At 46.7% G+C, this 22,346-nt stretch overlaps 3 non-coding genes across 3 annotated transcripts; all 3 read left to right on the top strand.

Moving 5' to 3' along the window:
• The first annotated feature begins 6,944 nt into the window (after positions 1 to 6,944).
• On the top strand, positions 6,945 to 7,016 carry trnad-guc (transfer RNA aspartic acid (anticodon GUC)). The gene has a single exon. It is a non-coding gene; the product is annotated as a tRNA-Asp (tRNA).
• Positions 7,017 to 11,353: 4,337 nt separating this feature from the next.
• On the top strand, positions 11,354 to 11,425 carry trnad-guc (transfer RNA aspartic acid (anticodon GUC)). Its single transcript has one exon. It is a non-coding gene; the product is annotated as a tRNA-Asp (tRNA).
• Positions 11,426 to 14,640: 3,215 nt separating this feature from the next.
• trnad-guc (transfer RNA aspartic acid (anticodon GUC)) lies at positions 14,641 to 14,712 on the top strand. The gene has a single exon. It is a non-coding gene; the product is annotated as a tRNA-Asp (tRNA).
• The last annotated feature ends 7,634 nt before the right edge of the window (positions 14,713 to 22,346 follow it).

The raw sequence follows: 22,346 nt of genomic DNA, 5'->3' as shown, positions 1-22,346 counted from the left end.
AAACAATGACCCCTGCTACGGGTAGTGTTGCAAGTGTTGTGCGACTTCAGCTAATGATGGGTCCATCCGAAATTATTCCATCCAAAAGTTTCGGGTGGAGGCACAGGTCACAGAGGGAGTTCTGCTTCGACGTCAGCCCGAGCCAAAGGACATGCGTTGGCCGGGAATCGAATCCGGGTCAACTGCTTGGAAGGCAGCTATGCTCACCACTATACCACCAACGCAGTCAGCAGTCAGCAACTTGCGCCGTCACTAAGAAGGCTCGAAGTGCACGAGTCGCCGATAGGGCTAGAGGAGCAGATGAGATCTTTGTTTGGACCCGTCACTAAAGAGAGCCTTCAAGAATTTGCATCCCGTCACGTACAAGAAAGCGCTGCCTTCCCATCCGGCTAAATAAACACGAAGTGGTCAAACGCAGAGAGTGCCTATAATAACCAAAAGCCCAATCAAGGCAATCTCTTTCTCATGCCTCTGTCTGAAAAGTTGGATAAAATCTTATATGAAAAAAAAAGTCTTTTAAAGAAATCCCTTATTCCGAGGTCACCGTAGCCACCAGATCCAGTCTGTATCCGCTTCAGTCACCCGGATCCAGTCCGTATCCAGAGAAGATGTTGGATCAACACCTAGAAAGGACCTCTATGGCCCAGAAACACAGCGGAGACCGTGACAACTAGATGAGCCGCAGATACAAATCCCCTGTAAAGACCACCTGGACAAGACCACAGGAAACAGATGATTCTTCTGCACAGTCTGACATTCCTGCAGCCTGGAGCTGATCTACCTGTTTCGTCTGACAAGGGGAGAACTGTCTCCCCGACTGAGCCTGGTTTCTCACCGGGTTTTTTTCTCCATCCTTTCACCAATCGAGTTTTGGTTTCTTGCCTCTGTCGCTTCTGGTAGGCGGAGCTGGGGACACTTCAAGTACAGCGATATCGTTGACTTGATTGCAAATTATTGCACAGATACTATTTAAACTGAACTTAGCTGAATGATGTCATCAAAGAGTTCAATAACGAAATGCCTTTAACTGTCATTTTGCTTTTTGACGCACTGTGTTCCTAATTAATGTTGTTCAGTTGCATTGACGCAATACTTTTTGTTTAAAGCGCAATTTAAAAAAAAAAAAAAAAAAAAAAAGAGTCCAAACAATGACCCCTGCTACGGGTAGTGTTCCAAGTGTTATGCGACTTCAGCTAATGATGGGTCCATCAGAAATTTTACGGTGCTAGGGCTGGGTCTGCGTCAGAAGAAGCCATGCATTGTTTAGTTATGTCAGTGCAGTGCCGTCAGTTGGGGGAGAAACGGCAGCATGCACGGCTCCTCGTTAGTATAGTGGACAGTATCTCCGCCTGTCACGCGGAAGACCGGGGTTCGATTCCCCGACGGGGAGAGCTGGTTCTTTTCGTCTTCCGAATGATCCATCCAAAATGTTTGGTTGGAGTGGCAGGTCACAGAAGGAGTTCTGCTTCGACGTCAGCCCGAGCCAAAGGACATGCGTTGGCCGGGAATCGAACCCGGGTCAACTGCTTGGAAGGCAGCTATGCTCACCACTATACCACCAACGCAGGCGGAAGTCAGTAGCTTTATTGACGCACTGTGTTCCTAATAAATGTTGTTCAGTTGCATTGACACAATACTTTTAGTTTAAAGCGCAATTAAAAAAAAAAAAAAAAAAAGAGTCCAAACAATGACCCCTGCTACGGGTAGTGTTGCAAGTGTTATGCGACTTCAGCTAATGATGGGTCCATCCGAAATTATTCCATCCAAAAGTTTTGGGTGGAGGCACAGGTCACAGAGGGAGTTCTGCTTCGACGTCAGCCCGAGCCAAAGGACATGCGTTGGCCGGGAATCGAATCCGGGTCAACTGCTTGGAAGGCAGCTATGCTCACCACTATACCACCAACGCAGTCAGCAGTCAGCAACTTGCGCCGTCACTAAGAAGGCTCGAAGTGCACGAGTCGCCGATAGGGCTAGAGGAGCAGATGAGATCTTTGTTTGGACCCGTCACTAAAGAGAGCCTTCAAGAATTTGCATCCCGTCACGTACAAGAAAGCGCTGCCTTCCCATCCGGCTAAATAAACACGAAGTGGTCAAACGCAGAGAGTGCCTATAATAACCAAAAGCCCAATCAAGGCAATCTCTTTCTCCTGCCTCTGTCTGAAAAGTTGGATAAAATCTTATATGAAAAAAAAGTCTTTTAAAGAAATCCCTTATTCCGAGGTCACCGTAGCCACCAGATCCAGTCTGTATCCGCTTCAGTCACCCGGATCCAGTCCGTATCCAGAGAAGATGTTGGATCAACACCTAGAAAGGACCTCTATGGCCCAGAAACACAGCGGAGACCGTGACAACTAGATGAGCCGCAGATACAAATCCCCTGTAAAGACCACCTGGACAAGACCACAGGAAACAGATGATTCTTCTGCACAGTCTGACATTCCTGCAGCCTGGAGCTGATCTACCGGTTTCGTCTGACAAGGTGAGAACTGTCTCCCCGACTGAGCCTGGTTTCTCACCGGGTTTTTTCTCCATCCTTTCACCGATCGAGTTTTGGTTTCTTGCCTCTGTCGCTTCTGGCAGGCGGAGCTGAGGACACTTCATGTACAGCGATATCGTTGACTTGATTGCAAATTATTGCACAGATACTATTTAAACTGAACTTAGCTGAATGATGTCATCAAAGAGTTCAATAACGAAATGCCTTTAACTGTCATTTTGCTTTTTGACGCACTGTGTTCCTAATTAATGTTGTTCAGTTGCATTGACGTAATACTTTTTGTTTAAAGCGCAATTAAAAAAAAAAAAAAAAAAAAAAAAAGAGTCCAAACAATGACCCCTGCTACGGGTAGTGTTGCAAGTGTTATGCGACTTCAGCTAATGATGGGTCCAACACCTAGAAAGGACCTCTATGGCCCAGAAACACAGCGGAGACCGTGACAACTAGATGAGCCGCAGATACAAATCCCCTGTAAAGACCACCTGGACAAGACCACAGGAAACAGATGATTCTTCTGCACAGTCTGACATTCCTGCAGCCTGGAGCTGATCTACCTGTTTCGTCTGACAAGGTGAGAACTGTCTTCCCGACTGAGCCTGGTTTCTCACCGGGTTTTTTCTCCATCCTTTCACCGATCGAGTTTTGGTTTCTTGCCTCTGTCGCTTCTGGCAGGCGGAGCTGGGGACACTTCAAGTACAGCGATATCGTTGACTTGATTGCAAATTATTGCACAGATACTATTTAAACTGAACTTAGCTGAATGATGTCATCAAAGAGTTCAATAACGAAATGCCTTTAACTGTCATTTTGCTTTTTGACGCACTGTGTTCCTAATTAATGTTGTTCAGTTGCATTGACGCAATACTTTTTGTTTAAAGCGCAATTTAAAAAAAAAAAAAAAAAAAAAAAAGAGTCCAAACAATGACCCCTGCTACGGGTAGTGTTCCAAGTGTTATGCGACTTCAGCTAATGATGGGTCCATCAGAAATTTTACGGTGCTAGGGCTGGGTCTGCGTCAGAAGAAGCCATGCATTGTTTAGTTATGTCAGTGCAGTGCCGTCAGTTGGGGGAGAAACGGCAGCATGCACGGCTCCTCGTTAGTATAGTGGACAGTATCTCCGCCTGTCACGCGGAAGACCGGGGTTTGATTCCCCGACGGGGAGAGCTGGTTCTTTTCGTCTTCCGAATGATCCATCCAAAATGTTTGGTTGGAGTCGCAGGTCACAGAAGGAGTTCTGCTTCGACGTCAGCCCGAGCCAAAGGACATGCGTTGGCCGGGAATCGAACCCGGCTCAACTGCTTGGAAGGCAGCTATGCTCACCACTATACCACCAACGCAGGCGGAAGTCAGTAGCTTTATTGACGCACTGTGTTCCTAATAAATGTTGTTCAGTTGCATTGACACAATACTTTTTGTTTAAAGCGCAATTAAAAAAAAAAAAAAAGAGTCCAAACAATGACCCCTGCTACGGGTAGTGTTGCAAGTGTTGTGCGACTTCAGCTAATGATGGGTCCATCCGAAATTATTCCATCCAAAAGTTTTGGGTGGAGGCACAGGTCACAGAGGGAGTTCTGCTTCGACGTCAGCCCGAGCCAAAGGACATGCGTTGGCCGGGAATCGAATCCGGGTCAACTGCTTGGAAGGCAGCTATGCTCACCACTATACCACCAACGCAGTCAGCAGTCAGCAACTTGCGCCGTCACTAAGAAGGCTCGAAGTGCACGAGTCGCCGATAGGGCTAGAGGAGCAGATGAGATCTTTGTTTGGACCCGTCACTAAAGAGAGCCTTCAAGAATTTGCATCCCGTCACGTACAAGAAAGCGCTGCCTTCCCATCCGGCTAAATAAACACGAAGTGGTCAAACGCAGAGAGTGCCTATAATAACCAAAAGCCCAATCAAGGCAATCTCTTTCTCATGCCTCTGTCTGAAAAGTTGGATAAAATCTTATATGAAAAAAAAAGTCTTTTAAAGAAATCCCTTATTCCGAGGTCACCGTAGCCACCAGATCCAGTCTGTATCCGCTTCAGTCACCCGGATCCAGTCCGTATCCAGAGAAGATGTTGGATCAACACCTAGAAAGGACCTCTATGGCCCAGAAACACAGCGGAGACCGTGACAACTAGATGAGCCGCAGATACAAATCCCCTGTAAAGACCACCTGGACAAGACCACAGGAAACAGATGATTCTTCTGCACAGTCTGACATTCCTGCAGCCTGGAGCTGATCTACCTGTTTCGTCTGACAAGGTGAGAACTGTCTTCCCGACTGAGCCTGGTTTCTCACCGGGTTTTTTCTCCATCCTTTCACCGATCGAGTTTTGGTTTCTTGCCTCTGTCGCTTCTGGCAGGCGGAGCTGGGGACACTTCAAGTACAGCGATATCGTTGACTTGATTGCAAATTATTGCACAGATACTATTTAAACTGAACTTAGCTGAATGATGTCATCAAAGAGTTCAATAACGAAATGCCTTTAACTGTCATTTTGCTTTTTGACGCACTGTGTTCCTAATTAATGTTGTTCAGTTGCATTGACGTAATACTTTTTGTTTAAAGCGCAATTAAAAAAAAAAAAAAAAAAAAAAAGAGTCCAAACAATGACCCCTGCTACGGGTAGTGTTGCAAGTGTTATGCGACTTCAGCTAATGATGGGTCCATCAGAAATTTTACGGTGCTAGGGCTGGGTCTGCGTCAGAAGAAGCCATGCATTGTTTAGTTATGTCAGTGCAGTGCCGTCAGTTGGGGGAGAAATGGCAGCATGCACGGCTCCTCGTTAGTATAGTGGACAGTATCTCCGCCTGTCACGCGGAAGACCGGGGTTCGATTCCCCGACGGGGAGAGCTGGTTCTTTTCGTCTTCCGAATGATCCATCCAAAATGTTTGGTTGGAGTCGCAGGTCACAGAAGGAGTTCTGCTTCGACGTAAGCCCGAGCCAAAGGACATGCGTTGGCCGGGAATCGAACCCGGGTCAACTGCTTGGAAGGCAGCTATGCTCACCACTATACCACCAACGCAGGCGGAAGTCAGTAGCTTTATTGACGCACTGTGTTCCTAATAAATGTTGTTCAGTTGCATTGACACAATACTTTTTGTTTAAAGCGCAATTAAAAAGTCCAAACAATGACCCCTGCTACGGGTAGTGTTGCAAGTGTTATGCGACTTCAGCTAATGATGGGTCCAACACCTAGAAAGGACCTCTATGGCCCAGAAACACAGCGGAGACCGTGACAACTAGATGAGCCGCAGATACAAATCCCCTGTAAAGACCACCTGGTGGTGCAGTGCAGTGCAGTGCAGTGCCGTCAGTTGGGGGAGAAATGGCAGCATGCACGGCTCCTCGTTAGTATAGTGGACAGTATCTCCGCCTGTCACGCGGAAGACCGGGGTTCGATTCCCCGACGGGGAGAGCTGGTTCTTTTCGTCTTCCGAATGATCCATCCAAAATGTTTGGTTGGAGTCGCAGGTCACAGAAGGAGTTCTGCTTCGACGTAAGCCCGAGCCAAAGGACATGCGTTGGCCGGGAATCGAACCCGGGTCAACTGCTTGGAAGGCAGCTATGCTCACCACTATACCACCAACGCAGGCGGAAGTCAGTAGCTTTATTGACGCACTGTGTTCCTAATAAATGTTGTTCAGTTGCATTGACACAATACTTTTTGTTTAAAGCGCAATTAAAAAGTCCAAACAATGACCCCTGCTACGGGTAGTGTTGCAAGTGTTATGCGACTTCAGCTAATGATGGGTCCAACACCTAGAAAGGACCTCTATGGCCCAGAAACACAGCGGAGACCGTGACAACTAGATGAGCCGCAGATACAAATCCCCTGTAAAGACCACCTGGACAAGACCACAGGAAACAGATGATTCTTCTGCACAGTCTGACATTCCTGCAGCCTGGAGCTGATCTACCTGTTTCGTCTGACAAGGGGAGAACTGTCTCCCCGACTGAGCCTGGTTTCTCACCGGGTTTTTTCTCCATCCTTTCACCGATCGAGTTTTGGTTTCTTGCCTCTGTCGCTTCTGGCAGGCGGAGCTGGGGACACTTCAAGTACAGCGATATCGTTGACTTGATTGCAAATTATTGCACAGATACTATTTAAACTGAACTTAGCTGAATGATGTCATCAAAGAGTTCAATAACGAAATGCCTTTAACTGTCATTTTGCTTTTTGACGCACTGTGTTCCTAATTAATGTTGTTCAGTTGCATTGACGCAATACTTTTTGTTTAAAGCGCAATTTAAAAAAAAAAAAAAAAAAAAAAAAAGATTCCAAACAATGACCCCTGCTACGGGTAGTGTTCCAAGTGTTATGCGACTTCAGCTAATGATGGGTCCATCAGAAATTTTACGGTGCTAGGGATGGGTCTGCGTCAGAAGAAGCCATGCATTGTTTAGTTATGTCAGTGCAGTGCCGTCAGTTGGGGGAGAAATGGCAGCATGCACGGCTCCTCGTTAGTATAGTGGACAGTATCTCCGCCTGTCACGCGGAAGACCGGGGTTCGATTCCCCGACGAGGAGAGCTGGTTCTTTTCGTCTTCCGAATGATCCATCCAAAATGTTTGGTTGGAGTCGCAGGTCACAGAAGGAGTTCTGCTTCGACGTAAGCCCGAGCCAAAGGACATGCGTTGGCCGGGAATCGAACCCGGGTCAACTGCTTGGAAGGCAGCTATGCTCACCACTATACCACCAACGCAGGCGGAAGTCAGTAGCTTTATTGACGCACTGTGTTCCTAATAAATGTTGTTCAGTTGCATTGACACAATACTTTTTGTTTAAAGCGCAATTAAAAAAAAAAAAAAAAAAAAAGAGTCCAAACAATGACCCCTGCTACGGGTAGTGTTGCAAGTGTTATGCGACTTCAGCTAATGATGGGTCCAACACCTAGAAAGGACCTCTATGGCCCAGAAACACAGCGGAGACCGTGACAACTAGATGAGCCGCAGATACAAATCCCCTGTAAAGACCACCTGGACAAGACCACAGGAAACAGATGATTCTTCTGCACAGTCTGACATTCCTGCAGCCTGGAGCTGATCTACCTGTTTCGTCTGACAAGGGGAGAACTGTCTCCCCGACTGAGCCTGGTTTCTCACCGGGTTTTTTCTCCATCCTTTCACCGATCGAGTTTTGGTTTCTTGCCTCTGTCGCTTCTGGCAGGCGGAGCTGGGGACACTTCAAGTACAGCGATATCGTTGACTTGATTGCAAATTATTGCACAGATACTATTTAAACTGAACTTAGCTGAATGATGTCATCAAAGAGTTCAATAACGAAATGCCTTTAACTGTCATTTTGCTTTTTGACGCACTGTGTTCCTAATTAATGTTGTTCAGTTGCATTGACGCAATACTTTTTGTTTAAAGCGCAATTTAAAAAAAAAAAAAAAAAAAAAAAAAGAGTCCAAACAATGACCCCTGCTACGGGTAGTGTTCCAAGTGTTATGCGACTTCAGCTAATGATGGGTCCATCAGAAATTTTACGGTGCTAGGGCTGGGTCTGCGTCAGAAGAAGCCATGCATTGTTTAGTTATGTCAGTGCAGTGCCGTCAGTTGGGGGAGAAATGGCAGCATGCACGGCTCCTCGTTAGTATAGTGGACAGTATCTCCGCCTGTCACGCGGAAGACCGGGGTTCGATTCCCCGACGGGGAGAGCTGGTTCTTTTCGTCTTCCGAATGATCCATCCAAAATGTTTGGTTGGAGTCGCAGGTCACAGAAGGAGTTCTGCTTCGACGTCAGCCCGAGCCAAAGGACATGCGTTGGCCGGGAATCGAACCCGGCTCAACTGCTTGGAAGGCAGCTATGCTCACCACTATACCACCAACGCAGGCGGAAGTCAGTAGCTTTATTGACGCACTGTGTTCCTAATAAATGTTGTTCAGTTGCATTGACACAATACTTTTTGTTTAAAGCGCAATTAAAAAAAAAAAAAAAGAGTCCAAACAATGACCCCTGCTACGGGTAGTGTTGCAAGTGTTGTGCGACTTCAGCTAATGATGGGTCCATCCGAAATTATTCCATCCAAAAGTTTTGGGTGGAGGCACAGGTCACAGAGGGAGTTCTGCTTCGACGTCAGCCCGAGCCAAAGGACATGCGTTGGCCGGGAATCGAACCTGGGTCAACTGCTTGGAAGGCAGCTATGCTCACCACTATACCACCAACGCAGTCAGCAGTCAGCAACTTGCGCCGTCACTAAGAAGGCTCGAAGTGCACGAGTCGCCGATAGGGCTAGAGGAGCAGATGAGATCTTTGTTTGGACCCGTCACTAAAGAGAGCCTTCAAGAATTTGCATCCCGTCACGTACAAGAAAGCGCTGCCTTCCCATCCGGCTAAATAAACACGAAGTGGTCAAACGCAGAGAGTGCCTATAATAACCAAAAGCCCAATCAAGGCAATCTCTTTCTCATGCCTCTGTCTGAAAAGTTGGATAAAATCTTATATGAAAAAAAAAGTCTTTTAAAGAAATCCCTTATTCCGAGGTCACCGTAGCCACCAGATCCAGTCTGTATCCGCTTCAGTCACCCGGATCCAGTCCGTATCCAGAGAAGATGTTGGATCAACACCTAGAAAGGACCTCTATGGCCCAGAAACACAGCGGAGACCATGACAACTAGATGAGCCGCAGATACAAATCCCCTGTAAAGACCACCTGGACAAGACCACAGGAAACAGATGATTCTTCTGCACAGTCTGACATTCCTGCAGCCTGGAGCTGATCTACCTGTTTCGTCTGACAAGGGGAGTACTGTCTCCCCGACTGAGCCTGGTTTCTCACCGGGTTTTTTCTCCATCCTTTCACCGATCGAGTTTTGGTTTCTTGCCTCTGTCGCTTCTGGCAGGCGGAGCTGGGGACACTTCAAGTACAGCGATATCGTTGACTTGATTGCAAATTATTGCACAGATACTATTTAAACTGAACTTAGCTGAATGATGTCATCAAAGAGTTCAATAACGAAATGCCTTTAACTGTCATTTTGCTTTTTGACGCACTGTGTTCCTAATTAATGTTGTTCAGTTGCATTGACGCAATACTTTTTGTTTAAAGCGCAATTTAAAAAAAAAAAAAAAAAAGAGTCCAAACAATGACCCCTGCTACGGGTAGTGTTCCAAGTGTTATGCGACTTCAGCTAATGATGGGTCCATCAGAAATTTTACGGTGCTAGGGCTGGGTCTGCGTCAGAAGAAGCCATGCATTGTTTAGTTATGTCAGTGCAGTGCCGTCAGTTGGGGGAGAAATGGCAGCATGCACGGCTCCTCGTTAGTATAGTGGACAGTATCTCCGCCTGTCACGCGGAAGACCGGGGTTCGATTCCCCGACGGGGAGAGCTGGTTCTTTTCGTCTTCCGAATGATCCATCCAAAATGTTTGGTTGGAGTCGCAGGTCACAGAAGGAGTTCTGCTTCGACGTAAGCCCGAGCCAAAGGACATGCGTTGGCCGGGAATCGAACCCGGGTCAACTGCTTGGAAGGCAGCTATGCTCACCACTATACCACCAACGCAGGCGGAAGTCAGTAGCTTTATTGACGCACTGCATTCCTAATAAATGTTGTTCAGTTGCATTGACACAATACTTTTTGTTTAAAGCGCAATTAAAAAAAAAAAAAAAAAAAAAAAAGAGTCCAAACAATGACCCCTGCTACGGGTAGTGTTGCAAGTGTTATGCGACTTCAGCTAATGATGGGTCCAACACCTAGAAAGGACCTCTATGGCCCAGAAACACAGCGGAGACCGTGACAACTAGATGAGCCGCAGATACAAATCCCCTGTAAAGACCACCTGGACAAGACCACAGGAAACAGATGATTCTTCTGCACAGTCTGACATTCCTGCAGCCTGGAGCTGATCTACCTGTTTCGTCTGACAAGGTGAGAACTGTCTTCCCGACTGAGCCTGGTTTCTCACCGGGTTTTTTCTCCATCCTTTCACCGATCGAGTTTTGGTTTCTTGCCTCTGTCGCTTCTGGCAGGCGGAGCTGGGGACACTTCAAGTACAGCGATATCGTTGACTTGATTGCAAATTATTGCACAGATACTATTTAAACTGAACTTAGCTGAATGATGTCATCAAAGAGTTCAATAACGAAATGCCTTTAACTGTCATTTTGCTTTTTGACGCACTGTGTTCCTAATTAATGTTGTTCAGTTGCATTGACGTAATACTTTTTGTTTAAAGCGCAATTAAAAAAAAAAAAAAAAAAAAAAAAGAGTCCAAACAATGACCCCTGCTACGGGTAGTGTTGCAAGTGTTATGCGACTTCAGCTAATGATGGGTCCATCAGAAATTTTACCGTGCTAGGGCTGGGTCTGCGTCAGAAGAAGCCATGCATTGTTTAGTTATGTCAGTGCAGTGCCGTCAGTTGGGGGAGAAACGGCAGCATGCACGGCTCCTCGTTAGTATAGTGGACAGTATCTCCGCCTGTCACGCGGAAGACCGGGGTTCGATTCCCCGACGGGGAGAGCTGGTTCTTTTCGTCTTCCGAATGATCCATCCAAAATGTTTGGTTTACTATTTAAACTGAACTTAGCTGAATGATGTCATCAAAGAGTTCAATAACGAAATGCCTTTAACTGTCATTTTGCTTTTTGACGCACTGTGTTCCTAATTAATGTTGTTCAGTTGCATTGACGTAATACTTTTTGTTTAAAGCGCAATTAAAAAAAAAAAAAAAAAAAAAAAAGAGTCCAAACAATGACCCCTGCTACGGGTAGTGTTGCAAGTGTTATGCGACTTCAGCTAATGATGGGTCCATCAGAAATTTTACGGTGCTAGGGCTGGGTCTGCGTCAGAAGAAGCCATGCATTGTTTAGTTATGTCAGTGCAGTGCCGTCAGTTGGGGGAGAAACGGCAGCATGCACGGCTCCTCGTTAGTATAGTGGACAGTATGTCCGCCTGTCACGCGGAAGACCGGGGTTCGATTCCCCGACGGGGAGAGCTGGTTCTTTTCGTCTTCCGAATGATCCATCCAAAATGTTTGGTTGGAGTCGCAGGTCACAGAAGGAGTTCTGCTTCGACGTCAGCCCGAGCCAAAGGACATGCGTTGGCCGGGAATCGAACCCGGCTCAACTGCTTGGAAGGCAGCTATGCTCACCACTATACCACCAACGCAGGCGGAAGTCAGTAGCTTTATTGACGCACTGTGTTCCTAATAAATGTTGTTCAGTTGCATTGACACAATACTTTTTGTTTAAAGCGCAATTAAAAAAAAAAAAAAAGAGTCCAAACAATGACCCCTGCTACGGGTAGTGTTGCAAGTGTTGTGCGACTTCAGCTAATGATGGGTCCATCCGAAATTATTCCATCCAAAAGTTTTGGGTGGAGGCACAGGTCACAGAGGGAGTTCTGCTTCGACGTCAGCCCGAGCCAAAGGACATGCGTTGGCCGGGAATCGAATCCGGGTCAACTGCTTGGAAGGCAGCTATGCTCACCACTATACCACCAACGCAGTCAGCAGTCAGCAACTTGCGCCGTCACTAAGAAGGCTCGAAGTGCACGAGTCGCCGATAGGGCTAGAGGAGCAGATGAGATCTTTGTTTGGACCCGTCACTAAAGAGAGCCTTCAAGAATTTGCATCCCGTCACGTACAAGAAAGCGCTGCCTTCCCATCCGGCTAAATAAACACGAAGTGGTCAAACGCAGAGAGTGCCTATAATAACCAAAAGCCCAATCAAGGCAATCTCTTTCTCATGCCTCTGTCTGAAAAGTTGGATAAAATCTTATATGAAAAAAAAAGTCTTTTAAAGAAATCCCTTATTCCGAGGTCACCGTAGCCACCAGATCCAGTCTGTATCCGCTTCAGTCACCCGGATCCAGTCCGTATCCAGAGAAGATGTTGGATCAACACCTAGAAAGGACCTCTATGGCCCAGAAACACAGCGGAGACCGTGACAACTAGATGAGCCGCAGATACAAATCCCCTGTAAAGACCACCTGGACAAGACCACAGGAAACAGATGATTCTTCTGCACAGTCTGACATTCCTGCAGCCTGGAGCTGATCTACCTGTTTCGTCTGACAAGGGGAGAACTGTCTCCCCGACTGAGCCTGGTTTCTCACCGGGTTTTTTCTCCATCCTTTCACCGATCGAGTTTTGGTTTCTTGCCTCTGTCGCTTCTGGCAGGCGGAGCTGGGGACACTTCAAGTACAGCGATATCGTTGACTTGATTGCAAATTATTGCACAGATACTATTTAAACTGAACTTAGCTGAATGATGTCATCAAAGAGTTCAATAACGAAATGCCTTTAACTGTCATTTTGCTTTTTGACGCACTGTGTTCCTAATTAATGTTGTTCAGTTGCATTGACGCAATACTTTTTGTTTAAAGCGCAATTTAAAAAAAAAAAAAAAAAAAAAAAAAGAGTCCAAACAATGACCCCTGCTACGGGTAGTGTTCCAAGTGTTATGCGACTTCAGCTAATGATGGGTCCATCAGAAATTTTACGGTGCTAGGGCTGGGTCTGCGTCAGAAGAAGCCATGCATTGTTTAGTTATGTCAGTGCAGTGCCGTCAGTTGGGGGAGAAATGGCAGCATGCACGGCTCCTCGTTAGTATAGTGGACAGTATCTCCGCCTGTCACGCGGAAGACCGGGGTTCGATTCCCCGACGGGGAGAGCTGGTTCTTTTCGTCTTCCGAATGATCCATCCAAAATGTTTGGTTGGAGTCGCAGGTCACAGAAGGAGTTCTGCTTCGACGTAAGCCCGAGCCAAAGGACATGCGTTGGCCGGGAATCGAACCCGGGTCAACTGCTTGGAAGGCAGCTATGCTCACCACTATACCACCAACGCAGGCGGAAGTCAGTAGCTTTATTGACGCACTGCGTTCCTAATAAATGTTGTTCAGTTGCATTGACACAATACTTTTTGTTTAAAGCGCAATTAAAAAAAAAAAAAAAAAAAAAAAAAAGAGTCCAAACAATGACCCCTGCTACGGGTAGTGTTGCAAGTGTTATGCGACTTCAGCTAATGATGGGTCCAACACCTAGAAAGGACCTCTATGGCCCAGAAACACAGCGGAGACCGTGACAACTAGATGAGCCGCAGATACAAATCCCCTGTAAAGACCACCTGGACAAGACCACAGGAAACAGATGATTCTTCTGCACAGTCTGACATTCCTGCAGCCTGGAGCTGATCTACCTGTTTCGTCTGACAAGGTGAGAACTGTCTTCCCGACTGAGCCTGGTTTCTCACCGGGTTTTTTCTCCATCCTTTCACCGATCGAGTTTTGGTTTCTTGCCTCTGTCGCTTCTGGCAGGCGGAGCTGGGGACACTTCAAGTACAGCGATATCGTTGACTTGATTGCAAATTATTGCACAGATACTATTTAAACTGAACTTAGCTGAATGATGTCATCAAAGAGTTCAATAACGAAATGCCTTTAACTGTCATTTTGCTTTTTGACGCACTGTGTTCCTAATTAATGTTGTTCAGTTGCATTGACGTAATACTTTTTGTTTAAAGCGCAATTAAAAAAAAAAAAAAAAAAAAAAAAGAGTCCAAACAATGACCCCTGCTACGGGTAGTGTTGCAAGTGTTATGCGACTTCAGCTAATGATGGGTCCATCAGAAATTTTACCGTGCTAGGGCTGGGTCTGCGTCAGAAGAAGCCATGCATTGTTTAGTTATGTCAGTGCAGTGCCGTCAGTTGGGGGAGAAACGGCAGCATGCACGGCTCCTCGTTAGTATAGTGGACAGTATCTCCGCCTGTCACGCGGAAGACCGGGGTTCGATTCCCCGACGGGGAGAGCTGGTTCTTTTCGTCTTCCGAATGATCCATCCAAAATGTTTGGTTTACTATTTAAACTGAACTTAGCTGAATGATGTCATCAAAGAGTTCAATAACGAAATGCCTTTAACTGTCATTTTGCTTTTTGACGCACTGTGTTCCTAATTAATGTTGTTCAGTTGCATTGACGTAATACTTTTTGTTTAAAGCGCAATTAAAAAAAAAAAAAAAAAAAAAAAAGAGTCCAAACAATGACCCCTGCTACGGGTAGTGTTGCAAGTGTTATGCGACTTCAGCTAATGATGGGTCCATCAGAAATTTTACGGTGCTAGGGCTGGGTCTGCGTCAGAAGAAGCCATGCATTGTTTAGTTATGTCAGTGCAGTGCCGTCAGTTGGGGGAGAAACGGCAGCATGCACGGCTCCTCGTTAGTATAGTGGACAGTATGTCCGCCTGTCACGCGGAAGACCGGGGTTCGATTCCCCGACGGGGAGAGCTGGTTCTTTTCGTCTTCCGAATGATCCATCCAAAATGTTTGGTTGGAGTCGCAGGTCACAGAAGGAGTTCTGCTTCGACGTCAGCCCGAGCCAAAGGACATGCGTTGGCCGGGAATCGAACCCGGCTCAACTGCTTGGAAGGCAGCTATGCTCACCACTATACCACCAACGCAGGCGGAAGTCAGTAGCTTTATTGACGCACTGTGTTCCTAATAAATGTTGTTCAGTTGCATTGACACAATACTTTTTGTTTAAAGCGCAATTAAAAAAAAAAAAAAAGAGTCCAAACAATGACCCCTGCTACGGGTAGTGTTGCAAGTGTTGTGCGACTTCAGCTAATGATGGGTCCATCCGAAATTATTCCATCCAAAAGTTTTGGGTGGAGGCACAGGTCACAGAGGGAGTTCTGCTTCGACGTCAGCCCGAGCCAAAGGACATGCGTTGGCCGGGAATCGAATCCGGGTCAACTGCTTGGAAGGCAGCTATGCTCACCACTATACCACCAACGCAGTCAGCAGTCAGCAACTTGCGCCGTCACTAAGAAGGCTCGAAGTGCACGAGTCGCCGATAGGGCTAGAGGAGCAGATGAGATCTTTGTTTGGACCCGTCACTAAAGAGAGCCTTCAAGAATTTGCATCCCGTCACGTACAAGAAAGCGCTGCCTTCCCATCCGGCTAAATAAACACGAAGTGGTCAAACGCAGAGAGTGCCTATAATAACCAAAAGCCCAATCAAGGCAATCTCTTTCTCATGCCTCTGTCTGAAAAGTTGGATAAAATCTTATATGAAAAAAAAAGTCTTTTAAAGAAATCCCTTATTCCGAGGTCACCGTAGCCACCAGATCCAGTCTGTATCCGCTTCAGTCACCCGGATCCAGTCCGTATCCAGAGAAGATGTTGGATCAACACCTAGAAAGGACCTCTATGGCCCAGAAACACAGCGGAGACCGTGACAACTAGATGAGCCGCAGATACAAATCCCCTGTAAAGACCACCTGGACAAGACCACAGGAAACAGATGATTCTTCTGCACAGTCTGACATTCCTGCAGCCTGGAGCTGATCTACCTGTTTCGTCTGACAAGGGGAGAACTGTCTCCCCGACTGAGCCTGGTTTCTCACCGGGTTTTTTCTCCATCCTTTCACCGATCGAGTTTTGGTTTCTTGCCTCTGTCGCTTCTGGCAGGCGGAGCTGGGGACACTTCAAGTACAGCGATATCGTTGACTTGATTGCAAATTATTGCACAGATACTATTTAAACTGAACTTAGCTGAATGATGTCATCAAAGAGTTCAATAACGAAATGCCTTTAACTGTCATTTTGCTTTTTGACGCACTGTGTTCCTAATTAATGTTGTTCAGTTGCATTGACGCAATACTTTTTGTTTAAAGCGCAATTTAAAAAAAAAAAAAAAAAAAAAAAAAGAGTCCAAACAATGACCCCTGCTACGGGTAGTGTTCCAAGTGTTATGCGACTTCAGCTAATGATGGGTCCATCAGAAATTTTACGGTGCTAGGGCTGGGTCTGCGTCAGAAGAAGCCATGCATTGTTTAGTTATGTCAGTGCAGTGCCGTCAGTTGGGGGAGAAATGGCAGCATGCACGGCTCCTCGTTAGTATAGTGGACAGTATCTCCGCCTGTCACGCGGAAGACCGGGGTTCGATTCCCCGACGGGGAGAGCTGGTTCTTTTCGTCTTCCGAATGATCCATCCAAAATGTTTGGTTGGAGTCGCAGGTCACAGAAGGAGTTCTGCTTCGACGTAAGCCCGAGCCAAAGGACATGCGTTGGCCGGGAATCGAACCCGGGTCAACTGCTTGGAAGGCAGCTATGCTCACCACTATACCACCAACGCAGGCGGAAGTCAGTAGCTTTATTGACGCACTGCGTTCCTAATAAATGTTGTTCAGTTGCATTGACACAATACTTTTTGTTTAAAGCGCAATTAAAAAAAAAAAAAAAAAAAAAAAAAAGAGTCCAAACAATGACCCCTGCTACGGGTAGTGTTGCAAGTGTTATGCGACTTCAGCTAATGATGGGTCCAACACCTAGAAAGGACCTCTATGGCCCAGAAACACAGCGGAGGAAACAGATGATTCTTCTGCACAGTCTGACATTCCTGCAGCCTGGAGCTGATCTACCTGTTTCGTCTGACAAGGTGAGAACTGTCTTCCCGACTGAGCCTGGTTTCTCACCGGGTTTTTTCTCCATCCTTTCACCGATCGAGTTTTGGTTTCTTGCCTCTGTCGCTTCTGGCAGGCGGAGCTGGGGACACTTCAAGTACAGCGATATCGTTGACTTGATTGCAAATTATTGCACAGATACTATTTAAACTGAACTTAGCTGAATGATGTCATCAAAGAGTTCAATAACGAAATGCCTTTAACTGTCATTTTGCTTTTTGACGCACTGTGTTCCTAATTAATGTTGTTCAGTTGCATTGACGTAATACTTTTTGTTTAAAGCGCAATTAAAAAAAAAAAAAAAAAAAAAAAAGAGTCCAAACAATGACCCCTGCTACGGGTAGTGTTGCAAGTGTTGTGCGACTTCAGCTAATGATGGGTCCATCCGAAATTATTCCATCCAAAAGTTTTGGGTGGAGGCACAGGTCACAGAGGGAGTTCTGCTTCGACGTCAGCCCGAGCCAAAGGACATGCGTTGGCCGGGAATCGAATCCGGGTCAACTGCTTGGAAGGCAGCTATGCTCACCACTATACCACCAACGCAGTCAGCAGTCAGCAACTTGCGCCGTCACTAAGAAGGCTCGAAGTGCACGAGTCGCCGATAGGGCTAGAGGAGCAGATGAGATCTTTGTTTGGACCCGTCACTAAAGAGAGCCTTCAAGAATTTGCATCCCGTCACGTACAAGAAAGCGCTGCCTTCCCATCCGGCTAAATAAACACGAAGTGGTCAAACGCAGAGAGTGCCTATAATAACCAAAAGCCCAATCAAGGCAATCTCTTTCTCATGCCTCTGTCTGAAAAGTTGGATAAAATCTTATATGAAAAAAAAGTCTTTTAAAGAAATCCCTTATTCCGAGGTCACCGTAGCCACCAGATCCAGTCTGTATCCGCTTCAGTCACCCGGATCCAGTCCGTATCCAGAGAAGATGTTGGATCAACACCTAGAAAGGACCTCTATGGCCCAGAAACACAGCGGAGACCGCCAACGCAGGCGGAAGTAAGTAGCTTTATTGACGCACTGTGTTCCTAATAAATGTTGTTCAGTTGCATTGACACAATACTTTTTGTTTAAAGCGCAATAAAAAAAAAAAAAAAGAGTCCAAACAATGACCCCTGCTACGGGTAGTGTTGCAAGTGTTATGCGACTTCAGCTAATGATGGGTCCATCCGAAATTATTCCATCCAAAAGTTTTGGGTGGAGGCACAGGTCACAGAGGGAGTTCTGCTTCGACGTCAGCCCGAGCCAAAGGACATGCGTTGGCCGGGAATCGAATCCGGGTCAACTGCTTGGAAGGCAGCTATGCTCACCACTATACCACCAACGCAGTCAGCAGTCAGCAGTCAGCAACTTGCGCCGTCACTAAGAAGGCTCGAAGTGCACGAGTCGCCGATAGGGCTAGAGGAGAAATCCCTTATTCCGAGGTCACCGTAGCCACCAGATCCAGTCTGTATCCGCTTCAGTCACCCGGATCCAGTCCGTATCCAGAGAAGATGTTGGATCAACACCTAGAAAGGACCTCTATGGCCCAGAAACACAGCGGAGACCGTGACAACTAGATGAGCCGCAGATACAAATCCCCTGTAAAGACCACCTGGACAAGACCACAGGAAACAGATGATTCTTCTGCACAGTCTGACATTCCTGCAGCCTGGAGCTGATCTACCTGTTTCGTCTGACAAGGGGAGAACTGTCTCCCCGACTGAGCCTGGTTTCTCACCGGGTTTTTTCTCCATCCTTTCACCAATCGAGTTTTGGTTTCTTGCCTCTGTCGCTTCTGGTAGGCGGAGCTGGGGACACTTCAAGTACAGCGATATCGTTGACTTGATTGCAAATTATTGCACAGATACTATTTAAACTGAACTTAGCTGAATGATGTCATCAAAGAGTTCAATAACGAAATGCCTTTAACTGTCATTTTGCTTTTTGATGCACTGTGTTCCTAATTAATGTTGTTCAGTTGCATTGACGCAATACTTTTTGTTTAAAGCGCAATTTAAAAAAAAAAAAAAAAAAAAAAAGAGTCCAAACAATGACCCCTGCTACGGGTAGTGTTCCAAGTGTTATGCGACTTCAGCTAATGATGGGTCCATCAGAAATTTTACGGTGCTAGGGCTGGGTCTGCGTCAGAAGAAGCCATGCATTGTTTAGTTATGTCAGTGCAGTGCCGTCAGTTGGGGGAGAAACGGCAGCATGCACGGCTCCTCGTTAGTATAGTGGACAATATCTCCGCCTGTCACGCGGAAGACCGGGGTTCGATTCCCCGACGGGGAGAGCTGGTTCTTTTCGTCTTCCGAATGATCCATCCAAAATGTTTGGTTGGAGTCGCAGGTCACAGAAGGAGTTCTGCTTCGACGTCAGCCCGAGCCAAAGGACATGCGTTGGCCGGGAATCGAACCCGGCTCAACTGCTTGGAAGGCAGCTATGCTCACCACTATACCACCAACGCAGGCGGAAGTCAGTAGCTTTATTGACGCACTGTGTTCCTAATAAATGTTGTTCAGTTGCATTGACACAATACTTTTTGTTTAAAGCGCAATTAAAAAAAAAAAAAAAGAGTCCAAACAATGACCCCTGCTACGGGTAGTGTTGCAAGTGTTGTGCGACTTCAGCTAATGATGGGTCCATCCGAAATTATTCCATCCAAAAGTTTTGGGTGGAGGCACAGGTCACAGAGGGAGTTCTGCTTCGACGTCAGCCCGAGCCAAAGGACATGCGTTGGCCGGGAATCGAATCCGGGTCAACTGCTTGGAAGGCAGCTATGCTCACCACTATACCACCAACGCAGTCAGCAGTCAGCAACTTGCGCCGTCACTAAGAAGGCTCGAAGTGCACGAGTCGCCGATAGGGCTAGAGGAGCAGATGAGATCTTTGTTTGGACCCGTCACTAAAGAGAGCCTTCAAGAATTTGCATCCCGTCACGTACAAGAAAGCGCTGCCTTCCCATCCGGCTAAATAAACACGAAGTGGTCAAACGCAGAGAGTGCCTATAATAACCAAAAGCCCAATCAAGGCAATCTCTTTCTCATGCCTCTGTCTGAAAAGTTGGATAAAATCTTATATGAAAAAAAAAGTCTTTTAAAGAAATCCCTTATTCCGAGGTCACCGTAGCCACCAGATCCAGTCTGTATCCGCTTCAGTCACCCGGATCCAGTCCGTATCCAGAGAAGATGTTGGATCAACACCTAGAAAGGACCTCTATGGCCCAGAAACACAGCGGAGACCGCCAACGCAGGCGGAAGTAAGTAGCTTTATTGACGCACTGTGTTCCTAATAAATGTTGTTCAGTTGCATTGACACAATACTTTTTGTTTAAAGCGCAATAAAAAAAAAAAAAAGAGTCCAAACAATGACCCCTGCTACGGGTAGTGTTGCAAGTGTTATGCGACTTCAGCTAATGATGGGTCCATCCGAAATTATTCCATCCAAAAGTTTTGGGTGGAGGCACAGGTCACAGAGGGAGTTCTGCTTCGACGTCAGCCCGAGCCAAAGGACATGCGTTGGCCGGGAATCGAATCCGGGTCAACTGCTTGGAAGGCAGCTATGCTCACCACTATACCACCAACGCAGTCAGCAGTCAGCAGTCAGCAACTTGCGCCGTCACTAAGAAGGCTCGAAGTGCACGAGTCGCCGATAGGGCTAGAGGAGAAATCCCTTATTCCGAGGTCACCGTAGCCACCAGATCCAGTCTGTATCCGCTTCAGTCACCCGGATCCAGTCCGTATCCAGAGAAGATGTTGGATCAACACCTAGAAAGGACCTCTATGGCCCAGAAACACAGCGGAGACCGTGACAACTAGATGAGCCGCAGATACAAATCCCCTGTAAAGACCACCTGGACAAGACCACAGGAAACAGATGATTCTTCTGCACAGTCTGACATTCCTGCAGCCTGGAGCTGATCTACCTGTTTCGTCTGACAAGGGGAGAACTGTCTCCCCGACTGAGCCTGGTTTCTCACCGGGTTTTTTCTCCATCCTTTCACCAATCGAGTTTTGGTTTCTTGCCTCTGTCGCTTCTGGTAGGCGGAGCTGGGGACACTTCAAGTACAGCGATATCGTTGACTTGATTGCAAATTATTGCACAGATACTATTTAAACTGAACTTAGCTGAATGATGTCATCAAAGAGTTCAATAACGAAATGCCTTTAACTGTCATTTTGCTTTTTGATGCACTGTGTTCCTAATTAATGTTGTTCAGTTGCATTGACGCAATACTTTTTGTTTAAAGCGCAATTTAAAAAAAAAAAAAAAAAAAAAAAAGAGTCCAAACAATGACCCCTGCTACGGGTAGTGTTCCAAGTGTTATGCGACTTCAGCTAATGATGGGTCCATCAGAAATTTTACGGTGCTAGGGCTGGGTCTGCGTCAGAAGAAGCCATGCATTGTTTAGTTATGTCAGTGCAGTGCCGTCAGTTGGGGGAGAAACGGCAGCATGCACGGCTCCTCGTTAGTATAGTGGACAGTATCTCCGCCTGTCACGCGGAAGACCGGGGTTCGATTCCCCGACGGGGAGAGCTGGTTCTTTTCGTCTTCCGAATGATCCATCCAAAATGTTTGGTTGGAGTCGCAGGTCACAGAAGGAGTTCTGCTTCGACGTCAGCCCGAGCCAAAGGACATGCGTTGGCCGGGAATCGAACCCGGCTCAACTGCTTGGAAGGCAGCTATGCTCACCACTATACCACCAACGCAGGCGGAAGTCAGTAGCTTTATTGACGCACTGTGTTCCTAATAAATGTTGTTCAGTTGCATTGACACAATACTTTTTGTTTAAAGCGCAATTAAAAAAAAAAAAAAGAGTCCAAACAATGACCCCTGCTACGGGTAGTGTTGCAAGTGTTGTGCGACTTCAGCTAATGATGGGTCCATCCGAAATTATTCCATCCAAAAGTTTTGGGTGGAGGCACAGGTCACAGAGGGAGTTCTGCTTCGACGTCAGCCCGAGCCAAAGGACATGCGTTGGCCGGGAATCGAATCCGGGTCAACTGCTTGGAAGGCAGCTATGCTCACCACTATACCACCAACGCAGTCAGCAGTCAGCAACTTGCGCCGTCACTAAGAAGGCTCGAAGTGCACGAGTCGCCGATAGGGCTAGAGGAGCAGATGAGATCTTTGTTTGGACCCGTCACTAAAGAGAGCCTTCAAGAATTTGCATCCCGTCACGTACAAGAAAGCGCTGCCTTCCCATCCGGCTAAATAAACACGAAGTGGTCAAACGCAGAGAGTGCCTATAATAACCAAAAGCCCAATCAAGGCAATCTCTTTCTCATGCCTCTGTCTGAAAAGTTGGATAAAATCTTATATGAAAAAAAAGTCTTTTAAAGAAATCCCTTATTCCGAGGTCACTGTAGCCACCAGATCCAGTCTGTATCCGCTTCAGTCACCCGGATCCAGTCCGTATCCAGAGAAGATGTTGGATCAACACCTAGAAAGGACCTCTATGGCCCAGAAACA

This window comes from Carassius gibelio, chromosome B19 (assembly GCF_023724105.1).
Source record: "Carassius gibelio isolate Cgi1373 ecotype wild population from Czech Republic chromosome B19, carGib1.2-hapl.c, whole genome shotgun sequence".
NCBI classification, from domain to species: Eukaryota; Metazoa; Chordata; class Actinopteri; order Cypriniformes; family Cyprinidae; genus Carassius; species Carassius gibelio.
This window is presented reverse-complemented; position numbering and strand designations above follow the sequence as displayed.